This window comes from Saimiri boliviensis, chromosome 10 (genome assembly GCF_048565385.1).
Source record: "Saimiri boliviensis isolate mSaiBol1 chromosome 10, mSaiBol1.pri, whole genome shotgun sequence".
Classification (NCBI taxonomy): Eukaryota; Metazoa; Chordata; class Mammalia; order Primates; family Cebidae; genus Saimiri; species Saimiri boliviensis.
This window is the reverse complement of record NC_133458.1, coordinates 61,579,953-61,603,982: the sequence shown is the minus strand read 5'-3', so window position 1 is coordinate 61,603,982 and position 24,030 is coordinate 61,579,953. Positions and strand designations below refer to the sequence as shown.

Here is a 24,030-nt window from a genome sequence, read left to right as displayed (position 1 = left end):
AAAATTTCTGATGGTACAAATCAGTGTGCTTTGGGTGACTGAAGTGAAAACCTGAGGACTACTGGGTGTTGTTGTGGAGAGGAGCCACATCTCTACCCAGCAGAGTCTTTGTTGGCTTGCTTTGTTTTGCTTTGTTCTTCCCAGACAACGTTGATGTATGTACAGCACAAACTGATGTACTTTATTTACTTATAAGCCTTGCAAAATTCAAGTAACAAAGGAAATATAAGATTATATTGAGACATGGTGCAAAAAACTCAGGCATCAGAGTATTATAGTGAACACATTTCAGACAGTATACAAAGAGTATGGGTAAGGGTCAAATTATGGAGAAAAGGCATATACAATGTACAGAGGGGAGCTGTTTAAGCATACTAAAGTGTTAACCTATAAAAGTATCTTTTCAGGAACTTAGTCTCACTTGGAGAAACAAAAATCTTTGGGTTAATATTTTGAAAATAACCAGAATATTTCATACAAGTTATTTTTATTATACTATGCCAATATTTTAACGTCGATGTCAAAATTGTTACCTTATTTGATATTGTTAACATTATTTATTTACTGCTACATTCTTATTGATTTTCTTTGTTCATCTAAGCTTAAAAGTGATGAAATTATATAGTTATGAAAATAATAAATACAATCAAACCCTAGATCTGTTTTTTTTAAAAAAAAAAAAAAAACAGACTAAAAAGGTAGGCTTGTGCCAGAAACAGTGAGACCTTCTATATTTCAAAGTGCCATTTATTCCTGAAGCATGTCAGCCTCTTTGCACAGTGACCTACTGTGTTTATCTCTATAAAGAGTAAAGTAAACCATTATACAAGCATACTTCCATGTGGGCACTGTAGTGCCAAGTGTTAATGGCATCATTATTCCAAACAAAGCATGTTTAGAACCATTACTTTTTGTGTTGTTGTTTTTTTTCTGGTGGAAATTTCCATAAAGTGTCTATAGGTTATAAGATATTTGCATGATATAACTATTTTCTTCTTCCCGTCTGTTATGCTAATAATATTTTTGTGGTGTTTTTGGTAAACACGTTGATTTATTTCATAAAGAACCTATTAAAAAGTTACTTTAAAATCTTTGCCAGCTCTCTTTCTGTGTGTGTTCTCTATACTTCATTAATATAAATGGCTTATAGGTGACAACTTTGGTGAAAAATGTAAACAACTCATAAGGGATGAAGTTTGCTCATAAATTAGTATGAATTCTTAATGCTGAATTAAAATGTAGTTAAGACCATAGGCCTTAAAGAGGTATTAATTTTCTGAAATGTGATTTTTATAACTTTATACTCTGGAAATTTCAATTATTCCTTTAAGTTGGAAGAATCAAGCTCTAGAATTCTATGAATACATTAAAGTTGGAGATTGCTTTATGATCTTAAGAATCACTTATGGCCAGGCATGGTGGCTCATGCTTGTACTCCCAGAACTTTGGGAGGCCAAGGTGGTGGATCACGAGGTCAGGAGATCCAGACCATCCTAGCCAACACGGTGAAACCCTGCCTCTATTAAAAATACAAAAAATAACCGGATGTGGTGGCATGCACCTGTAGTTCCAGCTACCCAGGAGGCTGAGGCAGGAGAATCACTTGAACCCAGGAGAGGGAAGTTGCAATATGCTGAGAATGCACCATGGCACTCCAGCCTGGGTGACAGAGCAAGACTGTCACACACACAAAAAAATCATTTATGTTACAGCATAATGCAATAAAAATTAAAAGCTTATTTTGTCTACATTTCTAAGCTAATAAGTATATATATATATACACACACACACACACATATATGTAACAAATAGGTGATAAAAGCTAACAATTGTCAGAAGAAAAATAAAAATAATTTGATAAGCCCGTGCACATTTGGACTTAAAAGCACATCAGTTAAAATAAAGGAGATTGAATAAGCATGACGTAAGCCAAATGGTTCATTTATATTTTCAAGAGCTTGGCATTTAATGTTGTTGATTGAGGTGCCAGAACTTAATGAAATTTCAAGGGCTGATTACTTGCTGCCCTATAGTAAGTGCAAAGATTATCTCTGGCAATATTAGACATTTTATAATTTGTATTCTGTTGAAAAGCTAACATCCATTAGAAATAAATATATAACTAAAATAAAGCATTGTTATATGTAGGTATGACATCTCTAAAAGGTAAATAAACTATTGCTTATTTTATACTTTTTGAAGTAATGGGTTTGTTTTGTAGTACCTAAATGTATAAGTGAATCATTCGCAAAATGTCTTTAATTAACAATATCAACTGGGCCTATTCCTAGATTTGTCTACTATTTAAGATTTGTGTTCTTTTGCATGTTACACTCCTGTTGGAAATACATTAAGCTTTGATATGACTAAGTGTTATAAGGGGTTTTATATGAACCTGTGGAAAACAAAATAATTCATCCATTGGGTACATTAAAATTGTGATGATAGCCTCCTAAGAACTAAGATCTAATGGATAAGTAACTAGCATCCAAGAGATTTAGTGCACAGTAAGACATCTATTTTATTAATTATATTTATCTCTTAGCAATATATACATTTAAATTATAAGAGAAAATACAAGTATTTTTATTCTGCTAGAGTGTTTAGTGGTAACGTATATGGATATCATTGTCCTGCTTTGAGAAACTATTTTTTTAAGTCAGGAGGATTGGCTGGAATGTTTAATGTGATAATAAAGAAAATATCAAAAAATATTGATTGTAGAATCCAAGTGTGAGTGTACAGATGCTTTCTGTATACTTCAACTTTTTTGTATGTGTGAAAACTTTTATAATAAAATGTTTTAAAAATCTTTGCTAATCAAGATGATTACATTATTTTAAATCAATCAATTTGAAAAATACGGAGATGTCAAAAATAGCATGACACAATTTTATGCTTTATCTTAAAATTAGTACCTTTAAAAATAATAATATCTAAGTTTAGCTAAATTCTTTTCAGATTTATGCATTTTTTTGTAAAAAGGTTTTACTCTTTTCTCTAGATTATGTGTTCAAAGCTAACCTAATTATCTTTTATGGCTGTCTATTATTTAGAGTCAACCTAGACTTATCACCTTGTGTTGTATTTTAGTCAATGCGCTTATTCAGCTTTATGGTTCTCTCTGGTACATTTACAAAATGCACTTTATACTTCCCTTCTAGTTTCCTATAAACAAGCAAACAATCTGTTCTACTGTATTTCAAATTGTTGCCATCCTGACCATTACTTCATTTGCAATAAAAGTCACAAACTGTGCAAGTGCATTTCATACATGTTCATTTCCAAGGTGTTAATAAGTAAATGTCTGGTCAGCCTTGACATAGAAAAAGTGGCAGACCCCCCACGTGATAGGATTTGTGTGACATTTGATGGGATACCAAGTGCTTCCCTGTCCATTTACCTGAGGCTCCCTTCCATGGGAATTTCCATGTTTGTTCCATCTTTCTAAAAATATAAAATTAGGTTTCTATTGAAAGGTAAGTGTTATCAATCACTAAGAGTTATAAATAACTGAGCTTTGATGAATGTATGTCCTAGCCAGCCCTGAGAAAACTGGGCATGGGGAATGTTTGAAACTTGGGAATTCTCTGTAGTGTCTGAACATTCATCAGTTTAGCAGTCACAGGAAAATATGATGGCTTGGAGGTTAGGCAAGCAGAAGCAAGCACTAAGGCACTGTCAACAGTAAGAAGCAGATAAGGGTTTCTGTGATGGTTGATTCTGTGTGTCCACTTGACTGGGCCACAGGGTGCTCAGATATTTAGGCAAATATTATTATGGATTTGTCTGACAAGATATTTCTGGATATGATCAACATGTGAATTGGTAGACTGAGTAAAGCAGATTGCCGTCTCTCACGTTGGTGGGTCTCATCCAATCAGTTGAAGACCTAATAGAACAGAAAATTTCACACTCCCGTAAGTGGGAGGGAACTTCCTCCTGCCTGAGTACCTTGAGTTGGAATATCATTTATTTTTCTGCCTTTGGACTTGAGCTGAAATATCTGCCCTTTCTGGTTCTGGAACCCAAAGGTGTTTGTACTGGAACTATAGTATTATTGCTCTTGTTTCTCAGGCCTTCACACTTGGACTTGAACTATAACATCTGCTGTCCTGGTTCCCAGGCTTTGAAATAAACACTGTTGGTTCTTCCAGATCTTCACCTTGCCAGCCGCAGATCTTGACAATCATCAGCCTCAATAATTAGGTAAGCCAATTTCTTAAACAAACCTCGATAGATAGATAGATAGATAGATAGATAGATAGATAGATAGATAGATAGATTCTCCTATTCTGTTTCTCTGAAGAACTCGAATACACTTTCCTTGGGCTGATGTGATTGGAGAGGAAGCACTCTACATGACAGTTTGTTAAGGCAAACTTTGGATAATCTATGCCCATGCTACATACAGTGATATTTCTAGACATGATCACTCCAAGACCTTGGAATTTAAATAATGTTCGGATATATGCTGTATAAACTTAATGATTCTTGAAACAAATATAGGGTAAAGTAATTGTAATGTTTTGAGTCCTGTTAGTTATATACAGTTGACCCTTTAACAACATGAATTTAAACTGGGCAGGTTCATTTATATTAAGAATTTTTTTTTAAACAAACAGATACAATAATCTCAGGATGCAAAACCTGCTTATACTGAAGGAATTCTTTTTGTATAGGAGGGTTCTGCAGGGAGGACTGGGAGAATATTGCAGATGTTGGCATATGGGAATGGCAGAGATCCAGGAACCAATCTTTGGTGTGTATCAAGGGATGACTATACATTATAATATTGCCACTGGATTAGAAAACACCTGAAAAGAGTTATTTACCTCTCTCAGAATTAGCAGGCATAACCTTCTTGTGATTGTTTGATTTGAACATGGCACAGTGTCCCACGTTTTTAGGCTGCTAGACTTGGCTTAGACTTCTACCAGTACCTACTTTGCTTTAGCTACACAGCTAAAGATTAATAACCATAGTAGTCTCTTCTACTATTTTATTTGTTGTGTGGAATAATAAAATACATGATGTAAGCATCAAGTAATTTATCAGTTTATAATCCTGATACATGTTTGTATTTGTTTTTTAAAATGTACTCTTTGAATAGAAATTATTTTGATGAGATTATTAATCTATGTTTGAAGACACACTGTTGGTATGTAATCTTGGCAATACTCTATTATTATGGAGTTATTACTATACCAAAAATCAGCACCATACACTCTGATAATGTTGAGTTATTTCATTGTTTGACAGGCATAATTAATTGCTCTCATTTTTCTTTTTCTGTAAGATTGTGATTAACATTTCAGGCACTTACTTAGCCTGATATCACTTTCATCATAGCTAACTTGTCTTCTTCCACAAATCAGACATAGTGTTGTCCTCAAATTATAAGCTATTAATTCTAAGGCAAGAACAATAATGTCTTTTGACTACTGTATAATTTAATTTGGTGATCTGAGATCTAATTTAATTGTAAATATTGATACATCTTTTATTTGCTTATGGCTGACAACGATTCTTGTACATGCATATTTGGCTTATTCTAACAATCAGTAAGAAGAAATTCAGTCATTTCTTATTTACACATTACAGTGAAATTTGTCTAACAGGTGCTTGAAATAATCAAAACCAAAGATTAAAGAACACTTACTCTGAACAAACAAATATTGCCCTACAAGTAAGTATAGGTATACAGTAAAACATAAATACAAAACAAGGAAGAGACTGAAGTCACAATACATGATTAACAAATCAAAGGCAGACAAAACTGTAAAGTGGTTATGAAATCAATGATTATGAAATTTTTTTAAAAGTCTGTTTCATATATCCAGCAATAGAAGCTATAAGATAATGAACCCTTTTATAATTAGAAAACAAAGAAAGCATTTCAAGGTATATAATAAACTTGTAAGAGATGTTATTTGCAAAAAAGTTTTGTGGACTTTTTCATTATTTTGATCAAAATAAGGTCAAAAAAACTTTTATTCTTTTTACAGACAATCTAAAATTTGGAAATTATAAATAGGAATTTAAAATTTTATCCTAATAAAACAGCTTAAGTTTGTCTAGAACCTTCAGGTCAATGTGATGAACTAAACAGAAAATATTAACATAAAAAGCTGCACTGATACAAGATGCTTTGACAATATAAAAGAGATAGTACTAAATACACTATAATAAATTGAGAATTGCATACCTTGATCATCACGTGTGTGTACGTGCATGCATACACACACACACACATTCATACATAGACACATCAACTATGATGCTCAATTTTGACCAATATAGAAATAAATATTGTATAATTTTTAGTTCTGGTTAAGAACTGTATACTTTCTGGAACAGATTTTGAAAATAATCTGTTACTGTTTGTTAAGAGTATCATGTTGTTTTTGTTTGCTTGTTTGCTTTGTTTTAATTTGGGGTCAGAAAAAATTCTAGAAATCATCTATATGTGTATAAACTTGGAGCTTTTTACCTGGTTTATTTTGAAGATTTCCAAAGTGAAGAATGAAAGAAAAGAGGACAGACTATACAAGCCCAGATTAAGGAGTGAGAAAACAAACCATCTTCCTGAGTGACACTTTGTCTATTCAGTTTTACATAGGGTTTTCGCAGCAATTTTTTGTACATAGCTTTACTTGACTTTCACTCTCAGTAATATAATGTCTCTAATTATATAGGTGTATGGGGTGTGTGTGTGTGTGTGTGCGTGTGTGTGTGTGTGTGTAGATGTTTCTTTATTGTAGGCAACAGTGCTATTTAAACATTTATATTGCTTAGTATTTGAGAAACTTTCAGGTGACATTAAGCTTTTGGTGGGTTAAGCCTTTAACTGAGTTAAATTGTCTTAGAACTTTAGAAACATTGTTTTAAAATATTATTTTGTTTATCTAACATTTACAATAAAAGGAATTAACAGGAAACACAAAATAACACCATTCACCATTGACTCATGGAAGTCAATGTAAAGAAAGTCTCTTTGGACCCTTTCCAGTGAGGCTTAATTGTGGCATCACAATAAGGACATTGTTATGCCAGGCCTTACCTACCTGATTAACTTATACATAAGCTCAGAGAACCAAAACATAGAAAAGCTGCAGTGACTATAATCTTCTGGCTAAAAATGTAGCAAAAGCTGGAATATACTGAACAGTAAAGGAAATAAAATAAACATTAAGACGTAAAACGTAAATTGATTAATACATTGCATACACAAATTCTCCTTTAGGTTTCAGGTTTCATTTGGGAAGTGATTCTATTTACAGGGATATATAATTCTCTAGAAAAGTATTTAGAACAGAAATATCTTTCCAAGATTTTCCGTTCTCAGTACCCTAACAGCTGAGTATATACATATATATATATATATATATATATATATATATATATATATACATATACATATACATATACATATATTTATGACACCTCTAGGCCAACAAACAAATGCCAAGAATTCTGATTATTATAGTTAAGGCCAAGCAACTTAATAAGTATTTATGTCCTGACAGCAAAAATTAAAACAAAAAAATACTTTAAATTGTATTTAAATTTAAATATCCTTAAATTAAGTATGAATTACTAATGGGGACTGTACATGTTAGGCACTGTACAACTTCTCAAACCTTGGAATCAGAATGAACACTGAAATCCTTATAACCTGTTCCACAAGGACTTTTGGGAATACTTGCTTTACTGAGAACCCAACTTCACATAGGTATGACCCCTCAAATGTAACCCCCTTGAATGTTGAAATTATAAAACACCTTGTCTAGTAGTTAATCCAGTGTCTAACAGATAGTGAGTATCATGTTTATCTTGAAATTGTAAGATATCTTACAGCATTCCTGGTGAGTTCACTGTATTACTCCAAAGTATCTTGCACAGTTTTGGAATCACAGTTTTAGACTATTTGAGGCTAATAACAACCTCTGAATTCAGAAATCCAAAAGCCTCTGACAGAGTGGAAGTGAATGGAAGTACTATAAAGTGACTATAAAATATCTCAATATCTTCTTTAATCTCATTGTTTTCTGTTTTTTTCCTCACTCCAGTGTGCAAATATTTCTCAGGATTGATAGTATCATAAAGTCTGTGACTTTGAAAATTTGAGTTAGCATTTACAGTGATGTTATATGGGACCATTATCATTGTTTGAGACAAGTATTACTTTTGCTTTGTTTGTTTGTTTTCGTTTTTGATTTTTTTGAGATAGAGTCTTGCTCTGTCACCCAGGCTGAAATGCAGTGGCATGATCTTGGCTCACTGCAGCCTTTGCCTCCCAGGTTCAAGCAATCCTCCTTCAGCTTCCCAAATAGCTGGGATTATAGATGTGTGCCACCATGCCTGGATAATTTTTGTATTTTCATTTGTTTTTTTTTTTTTTTTCAGTAGAGACAGGGTTTCACCATGTTGGCCAGGCTGGTCTTGAACTCCTGGCCTCAGGTGATTCCCTGCCTTGGCCTCCCAAGGTGCTGGGATTACTGGCATGAGCCACCACAATCTGCCAAGTCTTAGTTTTGTATTTTTAAGAAAATAATATTATCAGTCTTATTAAGACATTTTAAATTTTGACATAGCATTTTAAGATTTGATGTTATTTTGTGTTTCCTGTTAATTCATTTTATCGTAAATGTTATACAATAATATATTATTTGAAGACAATGTTTCTAAAGTTCGAAAACAATTTAACTCAGTTAAAAGTATACTATGACTGACCTGAAATTTTCTCAAATACTAAGCAATGTAAATGTTTAAATACCACTGTTACCCAAAAAAAAAAAAAAAAAAAAAAAAAAATCTACACACACACATATACACACACATACAGGTCACACATATGCAATTACAGACATTATCTGATAATACTGAGACTTATTTAACTTTTTTTTTTTCAAAGTTTCTAAGTATATTTAGAAGAGCTGCTTGTTTTAACAGTTCTTGTTAGATATATTGTACTGAGAGGAGAGCTATATCTTCTCAGGAGTCTACCCTAACTGCAAATGAACCCAGGGGTGCTCCAAGGAAGGAGATTTGAACTAATTTTTCATTTTATCTCATTTTTGTGTTTCAGTAACCCAGTTAACTATATAAACATTGTTTCCTTTTAAAAACAAGTATCTTATAGAAATGTGTATTTACTCTCAGCTAAGGACCTTAGAGGAAATCTTATCTGGATTATTAGAAGAACTCAAATATGAGAATCCTTAAACTAGATGATGTTAACCATTTCCTGCTCAATATGCTGTGAGCACCATCAGTGTCCACACTGAAAGCTCAGAATAGAAAACTAAAACAAGTCATATTAAGATGAATAGTCAAAACCATAAATCATTCTGTAAGTGAAAAGGAGAACAAGAAATGATGACAGAGAATTCTTCTTACAGATCTCAGGGAGGGTTAATTCATTTTCATCATTAATAGTGATATTTAGTAGCTGTTTCTGACACTCGTGATTTTAAATTCATATTTTTACTTATTCGTTTTTTCCACGTTAATTTTTTTAATCTTCATTTCCTAGAACCTACTTTGCTGATAAAGTTTCCGTACCTTTAAATAGATGGTCATCATGATCTCTGGCCATAGCAGAGATAATTTATTTAACTTTTGTTCATTGGTTGACATTGTTTACACCTAGTAGGCAGTAGATGTTTGAGAGAATGAAACCCAAATCTAGTGCTGAAGGGGCTGGTGTGTTAGGGACTGGTTGCACTCTCCCAGCTAAAAGACTCCTGAAAATTGATAAGGAGATGAAGCATGGAGTTGGCCAAATGAATTAGGCTGTTTGGAAATAATAGGAAGGGTACTTATCCTATGCCGTATGTCCAGGGCTGAGTCTGGTTATTTCATCTATAACTACAAGATCAGAAAACAACAAATTAGCAGGTAGATATATAGTTATGTATATCTATATATATAGATAGATAGATATAGAAGATAGATATATAAGTGAAACAATATCAAGTGAAACAATATATAGTGAAATAAATTAGCAGATAGATATATAGTTATATATATATAGGAGTTATATATATAGCAGATAGATATATAAGTGAAACAATATCAAGGACACTGAAGCATTAGGATAAATAAGTCATATTTAAATTGAAAAAAATTGATTTTTAAGATTTTCATGAAAGTCTGTTATCTAAATATCAGAATAATATACTTGCTGACACAAGATTTTGCTTCTAAATTTATTGAGGCATCGTATTTTCATTACTGGTATTAAATTGCTTTCTTTCTTTTTTTTTTCTTTTTGAGACAGAGTTTCGCTCTTGTTACCCCAGGCTGGAGTGCAATGGCGTGATCTCGGCTCACCGCAACCTCCGCCTCCTGGGTTCAGGCAATTCTCCTGCCTCATGAGTAGCTGGGATTACAGGCACGCGCCACCATGCCCAGCTAATTTTTTTTTTTGTATTTTTAGTAGAGACGGGGTTTCACCGTGTTGACCGGGATGGTCTCGATCTCTTGACCTCGTGATCCACCCGCCTCGGCCTCCCAAAGTGCTGGGATTACAGGCTGAGCCACCGCGCCCGGCCTAAATTGCTTTCTTGCCAGGTGGCTAACAGCAGGCCTATAGATAGAGATATATTTACAGATAGTTAGAAATAGGGATCCTTAGAAATATGGACAGAAAATTCTACTTCTGTGACTGGAACTGCGACCGTCTAATGTTGACCCTGCGGTAGACGGAAAGATGAGCCCATTCTCTGGAGGAATGAGCTGTGTTTTTCTGGTTCACTTACTGCCTCTTAATTGCTATACCAACATTCTTTCTTTTAGACTTTCTATTCTTGAAGCTACTCCCTTGACTTGTTCGTATTAAACTTGTATTCCTCTGAGTATCCCCCAGAAATCTGCAACATGCTTTTGTAGCCTGCTTCCATTCACTGGAGTCAGCTGCTTTGTCATCGAAACATATCTGGAAATTTTACTGTACATTTTTCCAGAAATACATATTTGTAAACAAAAAAACTGGTATTTGTTTCTTATTTCTCCATTTCTTTTATCTGTGATATCTGCTATTAGGCCAGTTTTTTTTTTTCCTTCAAAAATATGACTCATTACTTTTTACCAATATAATTGCATAATATCTTAAATGCAGAATTGTTAAGTAAAGGATTTTTTTTTTTTTTTAAGATGGAGTCTCACTCTGTCAACCAGGTTGGACTGCAGTGGCCCCATCTCAGCTCACTACAACCTTCCTCTCTTGGGTTGAAGTGATTCTCCTTCCTCAGCCTCCCAAGTAGCTGAAGTTACAGGTGACTGCCACATCTCCAGCTAATTTTGGTATTTTTAATAGAGATAGGTTTTCACCATATTAGCCAGGCTGGTCTTAAACTCCTGACCTCAAGTGATCTGCCTGCTTCAACCTCCGAAAGTCTGGATTACATGCATGAGACACCATGCCAGGCTAAGGATTTTTAATAGCCTATGTGAAATGTGGTTGTATGTATGTGTAAAAATACACATATGCATACATATGTGTATGTGTCTCATTAAAGAACTATGAGATGTCATACAAATATAAGGTTGATTGGATAAGAAAGATTGAATTATCTATTTATACCAATTGGTTTTTCTTTATATGTGCAATTAGCCCTCTGTTTTTGTGAGTTTTACACCTGTGGATTCAACTCCCCCCAAAAAACAATAAAGCATTGAAGGGAACTTTTTGATACATTATTCAGACCATCATATCTGTGTCACTTTATACTTCATATTTGACTTCACTTCTTCATTCACTCAATTTTTCTTTGTTTTATGTAATAAATTGAACACACTTTTGTAACATATATCATGCCAGATTGGATTAAAATAAGGGTTAAAAAAATACTGTCAACATAATTCTCATACTTGAATGGAATTAATCTAGAAAGAGTTTAAAAATTTGGAATTCGATTTTTTGCAATGCTCTCATTTATATTCCTAATTTAGAGCCCCTGAAACATTTATAATAAGGTTTCAAGCATTTTATTTTTTTCTCTATGATTTATAAACAAATAACACAAATGAAAGCGAAGCTAGAATTGTGTATATCATCCAGCTGCTTAAGGATTTCTCTCTTATTTATTCTCCTTAGTTAAATACAGTGGACACCAAAGCCAGATTAATTTATAATGGCAATTTCTCCTATCTTTGAAATTTTAGTCAATCCGCTGGTATTAAAACAGGAATCTATAATAAATCTTAATCAAATTCTGTGAAATATTATTATGTGCTTTACACTATTCAGACACCTCACACTAGAGGCAAGGGGAACAGAGCAGATAAGAACCAATGCAGCTTTCATTTTGGGCTCTAGGCTGACTTAAGTGTTGGATATTGCAGGCCAGTTCCCAAAGGGAAAAAAAATGGATATATGTGTATAAATTCTTAGAAACCTTGATAAAGATCACCACAGAAATCCTGATGGCTGTAGAAACTGTGTTCATTTTTCTATCATATGAAGCGTAAGGCAAAAAATGTACATCTATTCTGGGAATCCTTCCCCTCTGTCTCACATAAAATATATTTTCTACCTCTGGGGAAGAGGATGAAGAGGATATTTATATCTTGCTTTAGTTCCAAAGCTAGCTTTACATTAACCTTTTATATTATTTATTTTAATTAGTTTAAATTCACTAAATGATATTCAATTCAGTTATCAGAAAACTTTTACATTCATTTGAAAAAACTTTAGTAAATTCAATCTTCTTTTTTTTGTGGTAAGTTTTATTAAATCAGAATACAAACCAAGTATTCCTAATAAAAATTAAGCATCCGTAGGCTGTGTGTGGTGGCTCATGCCTGTAATCCCAGCACTTTGGGAGGCCAAGGCAGGCGAATCACAAGGTCAAGAGATCTACATCCTGGCCAACATGGTGAAATCCCATTTCTCTAAAAATACAAAAATTGGCTGGACATGGTGGGCCACGGCTGTATTCCCAGCTACTTGGGAGAATCACTTGAACCCAGGAAGCAAAGGTTGAAGTGAGCTGAGATTGTGCCACTGCAACTCCAGCCTGGGCATCAAGAGCAAAAATCCATCTCAAATTAGAAATAGGAAGAAGTAAATAAATAGATTACATGTCTTGTATTATATTTTTACTAGAGAGCAATAGAATATGTTATACAACTGGATTATATTACATATATGTTACAGTCATGTGCTGCATAACAACATTTCTATCAACTGACAGACTACATATAGGATGGTGTTCCCATAAGATGATGCTATTTTATTTTTTTGTATCTGTTCTATGTTTAGATAAGTTTAAATACATAAATACTTCCCATTGTGTTACATTGCTTACAGTGTTCAGCACAGTAACATGCTGTACAGATTTGTTTCCTGGGAGCAATAGGTTATACCATATAGTCTAGGTGTGTAGTAGGCTATACCTTCTAAGTTTGTGTAAGTTCCCTCTATGATGTTTGAGCAATACCAAAATCACCTAATGACAAGTTTCTCAGAACATACTCTCATTGTTAAAGCATGACTGTATATTTTTATGCTTATCTCTAATTACTTTGAAATCACTGTAATTACAATAAAAGTATTAACATTTACTTTAGAGCTTATATGTTAGGCATTCTGCTAATCAATTTTCTCATATAACCTGATTTTATATGCATGTACCATGTCATACCAGTTTCATACCTAATTGTGTGTAGCACCATGATAGATATGTGGTAGGTACTCATTTTCATTATTGTGAGTAACTAACTTTTAAAATTATTAGAAATAATTATTGCATTATGAGTAAACATGTGAAAGGCATAGTTATTGAAAAGATGAGAAAAAGTTTAGTAAGTTATCTGAGGTAGACTTGCTTTTGACATTACTTTTTCTTAATTAAGGTGGCATTGTCTCGGCATTTGGCATTCCTGGAGAAAGTTTTTCAACTCATGGATATGGCTCAAGAAAGACATATTCAGAAAAAAACTGTATAAGATGGTTTATATTTATTTTGAGAAAACATCACCCAGCCAAAGAGAGAAAAGTTTATTCCATTCACATCATGTGGTTAGTCTGGGAATCTTTCTAGGGTAAAAGCAAGAGGAGTCATAAAATTAAAGCAAACATTGATGGGGTTTTTTAGACACTAAAACAAAAAAAAATGCCATCCTTCTTTGCTTTCTTCTAAAGAATCTCTTTCTGGCCTCTCTGAAATAAAACAAATATCCAAAGCCTTTATTCTTCTTCCTAAAACTTGTCTACATTCTGCTCTTGAGATCCATGTCCATTGCAAATTGGGGAAAATACCAAATTACCATGGAGAACAATTAAATAAAAATAGGACCACCATGAACTAGATGCCTTATTTCCCTAATGTAATCTGTGTCTTTTATAAATAAATTATGACATCTTTAGAAAGATTTTATTATTGAGTTTTAAATAAGGTTATAATTTCATGACTAGAGAAATAAATTTTGACTTTTAAAACAATAAAATTCATATGGAATTAACTTTGGCTTATACTGAAGGTGTAGATAAAACTATGTACTTTCTCAGTGTTTGACTAGATATCGTTGTTTCAAAAATTTATTATATGGTAAAGAAATGATATCTCAAGCCTTGGTTAAATAAGCAGTAGAATAATTTAGAAATTGGTAGAAAGATACCCAACAAATTTTCCTTTTTGGCAGTGTTGATATATATTACTAATTGCCTACAAATTTGTAAACATCCGAACTAAAATGCATTGCCAACTTCTATATAGTTCACAAAAACTTGTTTTTCTTTTTTCTCTTACCTTCTATTTTGCTGGCTGTTAAATATAAATAGTACATTAATGCATTAAAGCTTTGGTAAATGCATTTTTAACTCTTTTTCCTATTCTCTTTTTTTTTTTTTTTTTTTGAGTGCAAAGTGCATTGCACACATCGTAAATTAATACTTAGAAATCTAAATTTACTCCAGTAGGGTCTTTCAGTGACGGCTTTATAAACTAGGCCCTTGTTTATTCTGTGTGTGGCCACTTTGGTTATTAGTAGGGGTTATACTGACTGCCTTTTCCCAGATTTATGAGACTTGGCAAAAACCTTGAGAAAACAGAGCCCAGCTCTTCTCAATAGAAAACATTATTAGATACTAAATAAACATTAATTTAGGTAAACTGGTACTATTCATCCCAAAAGGAACATGTTCTTACTTAGATTTGCTCTGATGGGTGAAAGAATATGTACCAGAAATGATTTATAGAGATCACAAAGAAGGGAACTTAAGTAATTTAAGTTTAAGTAATAGTTAAGACTATCCTTAGAAGGACTTTGTGCTCATTCATGTAGGACAGTGATCCTGTGCTAGGGAGGACATGCATCATGTCCTTCTCCCAGTGGAGAAAGATCAAGAGAACATTTTTTTTTTTTTAATTAGCACAGAATCCACAGTAGTACAATGATTAATTTTCTCTGGATTCCAATAAAAACTGAGAAATGGGGCATATTGTATCAGTTAGTTGACATATGGTTTTGGAATAAATTAGTAAGTCGTTAACAATGTTGAAATTTCTGAAGAGGTTAACGCATTTTAAAAGGAATAACTTGAACTTGTCTCTCTTCAACAAGTTAATGTCATGATAAAAAAAGATAGGGGTTTAATATGTGTGTTATATTAAAAGTGATACTGTTGCAACTAGGTATAGTGTGCTTAGAATTAAATGTCAGATTGGACAAATCAGCTTCAAAGAGCAGTTTTGAAACATTTCTGAAATGTTTAATGTGAACTGGATATTAAAATGAAAACACAGTGATAGGTAAAGTGGAAACAATTAACTCATTAGTAGTTTATAAGGTAGATTATTTGATTTATTCTCATTGCAAAATAAATATATGTATATGCATAGAATATAGAAAAAGATGAAGAAGACTTTAAGTGATTATCGCTAACTGAGGTGTTGATAGGAAGATGGCGTTTTGATTTTCCTTTTTGCATGTCTACCATTTTTTTAGAATGATATAACACTACTCATAATAATCACAGGCTATTATTAATAGAATAATTAAACAGCAATAAATTACACATTAATTCATTCATTATTAGTCCAATCCCCAGGAAAACTAGAAGAAACTTCGATTAAATAGATTTGTCTTTTAATGATGTCTTAACAGAAGCAGTTAATAATGTGTTTATGTCTTACAGGTTGTCGGCTGTAAATTATGGGGAGTAAATAACATATATATGTATACGTTTTATATATATATATACACACACACCACACACACACACACCACACACACGTATGTAAAATGTCAAAAAGAAATTTATGTTGATGTTTCAAGTGACTATGATCAACAATATCTCAACTTTTTAATGTAAGTGATTCTGTACCTATCAGAACAGTAACTCACCTTAAATCCCATCTTCACTAGTCCCTTCACTTGAAGATGAGAAAACTGCAATTCACATAAATAGAATAATTTGCCAACATGTACTGGCAGAGCTTAAACCAGACTTTGACTTCTATGATTTCTAATGCCACACATTTTCACTTTGTCACAATAAAAGTTTTACATATTTGAGAAAAAGGAGAAAATGCAGAAGTCTTATTTAATAAGTCAGTTATTATTTTATATTGGGAAAATAAAATATTTTTCTTTGTGTTAATATACATTAAATAAATGCTCTTATAAACTTAATTTTTAAAATGTTAGTAAATCTTTGATAAACCTGACAAAAACAAGCAATGGGGAAAGAATTCTCTATTTAATAACTGGTATTGAGAAAACTGGCTAGCCATATGCAGAAAACTGAAACTGGGCCCCTTCCTTACACCTTATATGAAAATTAACTCAAGATACATTAAAGACTTAAACATAAGACCTTAAACCATGAAAACCCTAGAAGAAAATCTAGGCAATACCATTCAGGACATAGGCATGGGCAAGGACTACATGACTAAAACACCAAAAGCAATGGCAATAAAAGTCAAAATTGACAAATGAGATCTAATTAAACTAAAGAGCTTCTGCACAGCAAAAGAAACTATCATCAGCATGAACAGGCAACTACAGAATGAGAGAAAATTTTTACAATTTATCCATCTGACAAAGAGCTAATATCCAGAATCTACAAATAACTTAAACATATTTACGAGGAAAAAAACAATTCCATCAAAAAGGAAGTGAAATATATGAACAGACACTTCTCCAAAGAAAACATTTAGGTAGCCAACAACCATATGATAAAAGGCTCATTGTCGCTGATCGTTGGAGAAATGCAAATTAAAACTACAATGAGATACCATCTCATGCCAGTTAGAATGGCAATCCTTAAAAAGTCAGGAAACAGCAGATGCTGAAAAGCATGTGGAAAAATAAGAACACTTCTACACTGTTAGTGGGAGTATAAATTTAGAAATATTTTCATTATAAGTTCAAAAGCATTGTTCTTACAGAATAGTATTCATCTATAGTTCCTTTGTGAGAAAGACAGAAATACTGTTATGTGGATTTCAGGATACCATAAAATCTTAACTTTAAATCATTTGCTGATATAAAATGATGTTTTCATTGTTAAAATAAAATAAAATATGTATATATATATATATATATATATATATATATATCAGTTTGAACAACTGTTTATATTTTTAATACATTGTGTAACTCTTTAGTGCTGTTTAAATTTAATACTCAATGCTCAGATCTCACCTTACGGACATGTTAGTAACATTTAACACGATGGCTCTGTTGATCACTTCATCTTCCTCTGAAGTTTTCACGGTAATCCAGAGCCTTATATATTTCTCGTTGTCCTTCTCCACAAATAGCTTTTACCAGTCTCAGTTGCTGGTTCAGCTTCATCTCTCTTACCTCTAAACGATGGAGTGTGTCGGGGATCAGTCCTTGCACCTATTTTTTCTCTATCGGAATTTCTTCTTTTGGCAATCTCACCTCTCATAAATGCCATCCATATACTGATGACTGCCAAAATTATACATCTATCTCTGACTTCTACCTTCACCTTCTGACTTTAATACAGCTGCCCTTTCAATATTGCCAGGTGAACGTCCAACAGAAAGCTAGAACATGTCAAAACCCAACTCTTGACCTTCCCAGCAACCTACAAAATGGGAGTTGAATAATGAGAACATATGGACACAGTAGGGTGAATATCACACACTGGGACCTGTGGGGAGGTAGGAGGCAAGGAGCATTAGATGACGAGTTGATGGGTGCAGTAAACCACCATGGCACACATATACCTATTTAACACACCTGAACATTCGGCATATGTATCCCAGAATTTAAAGTATATTTTTAAAAAAATGACAGGGAGGCACAAAATGAAAAGAACAGGGGTAAAAAGAATTTATGTTAATATACATGTAATATAATTTTGATATTTGAATTATATAAATGTTTTATACAATCAAAAAGCAAAATAAAAAATAAGAAAAAAATTTTAAAAAAATTAGCCAGGCATGGTGGTGCACACCTATAATCCTGGATGCTCTGAAGGCTGAGACATGAGAATCTCTTGAACCCGGGAGGCAGAGATTGCAGTGAGTCGAGACTGTGCCACTGTGCTCCAGCCAGGGTGACAGAGTGAGACTCTATCTCAAAAATAATTGATTAATTAATTAATTAAAAAACAATATAAATTATTACTCTTATAAAATTTACAGGATCTTTTATTCCTAAAATTAATTGTTTGATGAGTCAGAACAGCAGATTTTTATTATGTTTTCTCTGTATATTGTTTGACTTTTTTTCTGTCTACTGAACATTTATCATGCTTTTACCTTGAGCCTGTTCAGCTTCTATGGGCTATCTGAAGTAGATTTAAGAGAGTATACATTTTCTGTGCCTAAGCATCCTTCCAGATTTTTGGAGAGGTAAGAGGCACATAAAATTCAGGCCATATCAAGAAAATTTGTAAGTCGATGTAGCTGGGGAAAATCTGCTATAGTTGTCCTGAGAAAGTGTGTGAGTGTGTTGACCTGGAACTTACCCAGAAACGCTTTTTGGATGAGATTGGATCAGGATGGCAGAACATCACACACAGGAAGAAGAAAATGAATGTACTTTAGATGGCATGTGTTCATTGACTATTTTGCCTGGAAAAGGAGTGCACAAGGAGGAGCAAGGAAAGTAATTTGTGCAGTTAAAGAAGGAATTTGGATACCAACCTAGGGAGTTTATATTTCAAATTAGAGATGGCATTATGAAAGCAAACATCTGGAGAAAACAAGTACAGAAAACAAGTTATCCACTCCCAAGATTGGAGTCTACTGGTCAAGTCTGGAATAACAATATATGTCATATATGTATCATATATACACCACATATATACACCTCATATATGCCATATACATATATATATATCTTATGCATGCCATATGTAATACATGTTACTTCTCTATTTAATAAAGGTAAATTATAATATCTGAAATCAGAGTTTCTCATATCTGACTCTACCATACATAAAGTTTAATAACACTGATCCCTAAAAAACTAAAATTAATTCAAATTAAGTCAAAAAGGTTAATCTCTTTTTACAGAAACAAACCATGCATTCAATCAGAGCAACTCAATGCCACATTAGTGGCATGAAAATGGAGTAGAATAATTAATGTTAGGTAACAAATAACATGTACATTATTAAAGGTATCACTGATACAGATGACAACTTTGATAAAGACCAGATATTCCCTTGCTGTATCTCTGTAGTGCCTGTAGTGTTTGTGTATGTATGTGAGTATATATGATACACACACACACATGCACTCCTATGTATATACCATATATATGATTTATATATTATATCCTGTATATACCCTATGTATATACATATATGTCACATATATATCATATATATACACATCATATATGCCTTTTATATATATCATGTATATATCATATATAATACATGTTACTTCTCTATTTGATAAAGGTAAATTATAATATCTGAAATCAGTGTTTCTCATATCTGACTCTGCCATACATAAGATTTAATAACATTGATCCCTAAAAAAGTAAAATTTAATTCAATCAAAAAAGTTAATCTCTTTTTAAAGAAAAAAGTCTATGTATGTTGTTATTCGTTTAAAAAAATATTCATAGACACTTGGCTTTGCTAAATCATTCCTGCTATATTGATGATGTATCAACATACAGAATTTACATAAAATAACTCTGACCCTGAGTGGCTAATGAATTCCCAAAGATAAGATGTCCTATATGAGACAAGGCCAGGACTGCAGTCATGTCTTTAGACCCTTAGCTCAGTACGCTTTCCACTAAAGCATGATGGATCCTTGTTCATGTTTCCTTTACATTTTTTTTTTTTTTTTTAAGACGGAGTTTCACTCTTGTTACCAAGGCTGGAGTGCAACGTCATGATCTCGGCTCACCACAACCTCCACCTCCTGGGTTCAGGCAGTTCTCCTGCCTCAGTCTCCCCAGTAGCTGAGACTACAGGTGCGCACCACCATGCCCAGTTCATTTTTTGTATTTTTAGTAGAGAAGGGGTTTCACCACATTGACCAGGATGGTCTCGATCTCTTTTTTTTTTTTTTTTTAATTGCATTTTAGGTTTTGGGGTACATGTGATGAACATGCAAGATTGTTGCATAGGTACACACATGGCAGTGTGCTTTGCTGCCTTCCGTCCCCTCACCTGTATCTGTCATTTCTCCCCATGCTGTCTCTTCCCACCTCCCCACCCCCCGCCCCTCCCCCATTTCCCCCCAACAGACCCCAGTGTGTAGTGCTCCCCTCCCTGTGTCCATGTGTTCTCATTGTTCAACACCCGCCTATGAGCGAGAATATACGGTGTTTGATTTTCTGCTCTTGTGTCAGTTTGCTGAGAATGATGGTTTCCAGGTTCATCCATGTCCCTACAAAGGACGTGAACTCATCGTTTTTGATGGCTGCATAATATTCCATGGTGTATATGTACCACATTTTCCCTATCCAGTCTATCATTGTTGGGCATTTGGGTTGGTTCCAGGTCTTTGCTATTGTAAACAGTGCTGCAATGAACATTCGTGTGCACGTGTCATGGAGGCCAACAAACATATGAAAAAATGCTCATCATCACTGGTCATCAGAGAAATGCAAATCAAAACCACATTGAGATACCATCTCACACCAGTTAGAATGGCGATCATTAAAAAATCGGGAAACAACAGATGCTGGAGAGGATGTGGAGAAATAGGAACACTTTTACACTGTTGGTGGGAATGTAAATTAATTCAACCATTGAGGAAGACAGTGTGGCGATTCCTCAAGGACCTAAAAATAGAAATCCCATTTGACCCAGCAATCCCATTACTGGGTATATATCCAAAGGATTATAAATCGATCTCTTGACCTCATGATTCACCCGCCTCAGCCTCCCAAAGTGCTAGGATTACAGGCGTGAACCAGTGCGCCTGGCCCTTTGCATTCTTTAGAAAAGAGTAACTGGAGAATCTGACACATATATAAACAACAGAATTTGGGCCGGGCACGGTGTCTCATGCCTGTAATCCCAGCACTTTGGGAGGCAGAGGTGGGTGGATCACAAGGTCAAGAGTTCGAGACTAGACTGACCAACATGGTAAAACCCCAACTCTACTAAAAATACAAAAATTACCGGGGCGTGGAGGCACATGCCTATAATCCCAGCTACTCAGGAGGCTGAGGCAGGAGAATCGCTTCAACCTGGAGGCAGAGGCTGCAGTGAATTGAGATCGCACCACTGCACTCCAGCTTGGACAACAGAGACTCCATCTCAACAACAACAAAAAATCAGAATTTAATAATTCAATGATAATAACAATCTGTTAATAGGAAAAAATCAAAATGTATTTACCCAGTTGATACACATGATATTTTTAGCAAGGGCAAAACATAATATACTTTTCAATGGGTAATGATTTTACTTAATATTTTAAATAAAAACATATTGTAGACAACTATAATTTAATTGTTCTAAACTAAAATAATATTGAAATATTATTTACAGATTGTAAAACTTTCTAAAATATGTTACTTTATCAATTTGCACTACATTGATTGATCAGTAGATAGATAGATGATATAAGCTTGTTTTAAATAAATCAAGTGCAATATTTGGAAAATCAAAGTCACACGTATACTTAATGCTGATGCTTATCATAATCCCTTGAAGTTGGTAGCCCTTATTGAATGATTAGGTAAAATAGTACACAAGTCAATTTTTTAAAGGAGAAATCTTAATTTTAATTTTAATCTTAATAATGCAATACAAGAGTTTTACTGAAGCTGTGGCTGAAAAACTGATTTATTGAAGTGCCAAGGATTGAAATATATATTTTTCTCGTTGTTTCATAATCAAGAATTCATTGCTCTTCATTGACATTCCAAAGGACACACGCATGCACTATTACAATTGAACTCCACATTCTTTGTTACCCAAGATAGCAATAATCTCTACATCTCTGCATTTTTCTTCTGAGTAGCTTGCATATTTTACCACTTAGACATTGCTCTCTTATCCCCTTTTTAATCTGGTTGTACATTTATTTAGGAAAAGGTTTGTGCTATGAAATTTCTGGAAATGTGGGAATTGTATATAAAAGATAAATGCTTAATGGATAGTTCTTGAATATGTCTTAAAATTCTGCTTAATTTTATGCTTTGTTTTCTGGATACAACTCCACAACTGACAGGAAGAGAGAAGGAGAAGTAGAAATGTGATAGTAAATAATCCCATTAAAACATCATTTTCTTATTAGAAAATTTTTTGCATTGAGCCCACAGAGGTAGGAAGAGGAAGAAACTTGACAAAACTTCCCAAATTGTTAAATGAGCATTTTCTCACTTCTGAATTATAAGTACCAACATGATTCATGCGTAAACCATACCCAGTTGAGGGAACGGAACGATCCTAATCTATAATAAGGAGTAATTGTCATAATAGCTATTGTTTATTTTGCAAGTACTATGTGGTTATAGATTTTAATGTACATTAATTCAAAGGCAAAAACATAGCAAAGTTGCCATTACTTGCTAAGTTTCAAAGAAGATATTATCCTGCAATGGTAAAACTGGAATTCACAATCAAGCCTACTGACTCCAGTGTTCAAATTCTTACCATTATCTCATGGCCCTTCTATCCACACAGGGTTTTTTTGGCATACTCTATAGTAATATTAGAAAAAAAATGTAGTTCTATAAACTTAAAAAAAGATACCCAGAATTACAAAGAATGTCCCTTAATCAGTCAGTTATTCCTCCCATTTTGAGGGGTATGAGTCTTTGTAACATCTATAGTTCTTTCTAGTTTATTCCCCACATTCCTGTATATTCTTTGGACTCTTGTGACACAAGGTTTTTGAGTTTTTATGATATCACACACAAGGACGATATAAAGTGATTTGAAAAGCTTCTCCATCGTATGCCAAAGAAGTGCACTGGTGAAGGAAAGAGGACATTGACTGCTTCTTTCATTTATTTAATAAATACTCATCTCTTACTCCATACCAGGCACTGTGTTAAGTTTTGGGGATACAGTGGTAAATGTAACAGATGTCCTGAATTCATGTGGTGTGGTTCAAAAGGAGTAAAAGTACATGTGTCGGTAGATGGAGATTATGCTTGTTCTGGAAGGTACAAATGCAAATCTTACAAGATTTAGGAAATGATCTAGTTATCACTTGGAAATATTTTTTGAACTGCAATTTTATTATGCTATAACAACTCATGTTTTGAATACTCTAAAAAAGTGAAGAAGTTATAATTAAAACTAAATTTCTTGATATGTATAAACATTTTTGGCTATTGTAATATCCAGATAAGCCTTCAACAATAACTTCAGGTTGGCTTTCTGTCAAAACCTTTTCTAAGCATTTATGTCAGCTCCAAGACCTCCCTCATAGACTTTGTCTTCAAACATATTTAGTAATCTCAAGTTGAATATTATAAAAAATGTGTTTCATTCTGCCTTTCATTTTGTATAGTCTAACAATTTCCACTATTAATAAAGCAATTAAGTATTTTCTTTTTATTAGGATTTCAGTTTGGCAGTGAATATGGGCTCAATGAATTAGAAGT

General features: G+C 33.4%; 1 protein-coding gene across 3 annotated transcripts in view; it reads left to right on the top strand.

Annotated features, from left to right (window-relative positions):
* Positions 1-24,030, top strand: part of SEMA3D (semaphorin 3D) — a 194,846-nt gene that overhangs the window by 28,009 nt on the left and 142,807 nt on the right. For 2 of the 3 annotated variants that reach the window (XM_010344898.3, XM_074379343.1), the window contains exon 2: positions 4,078-4,209. The gene's annotated coding sequence lies outside the window, so the exon portion shown is untranslated. Of the gene's footprint in view, positions 1-4,077; positions 4,210-20,327; positions 20,431-24,030 lie in introns of those variants that run through there. The other variant, XM_074379344.1, reaches the window with a different exon arrangement.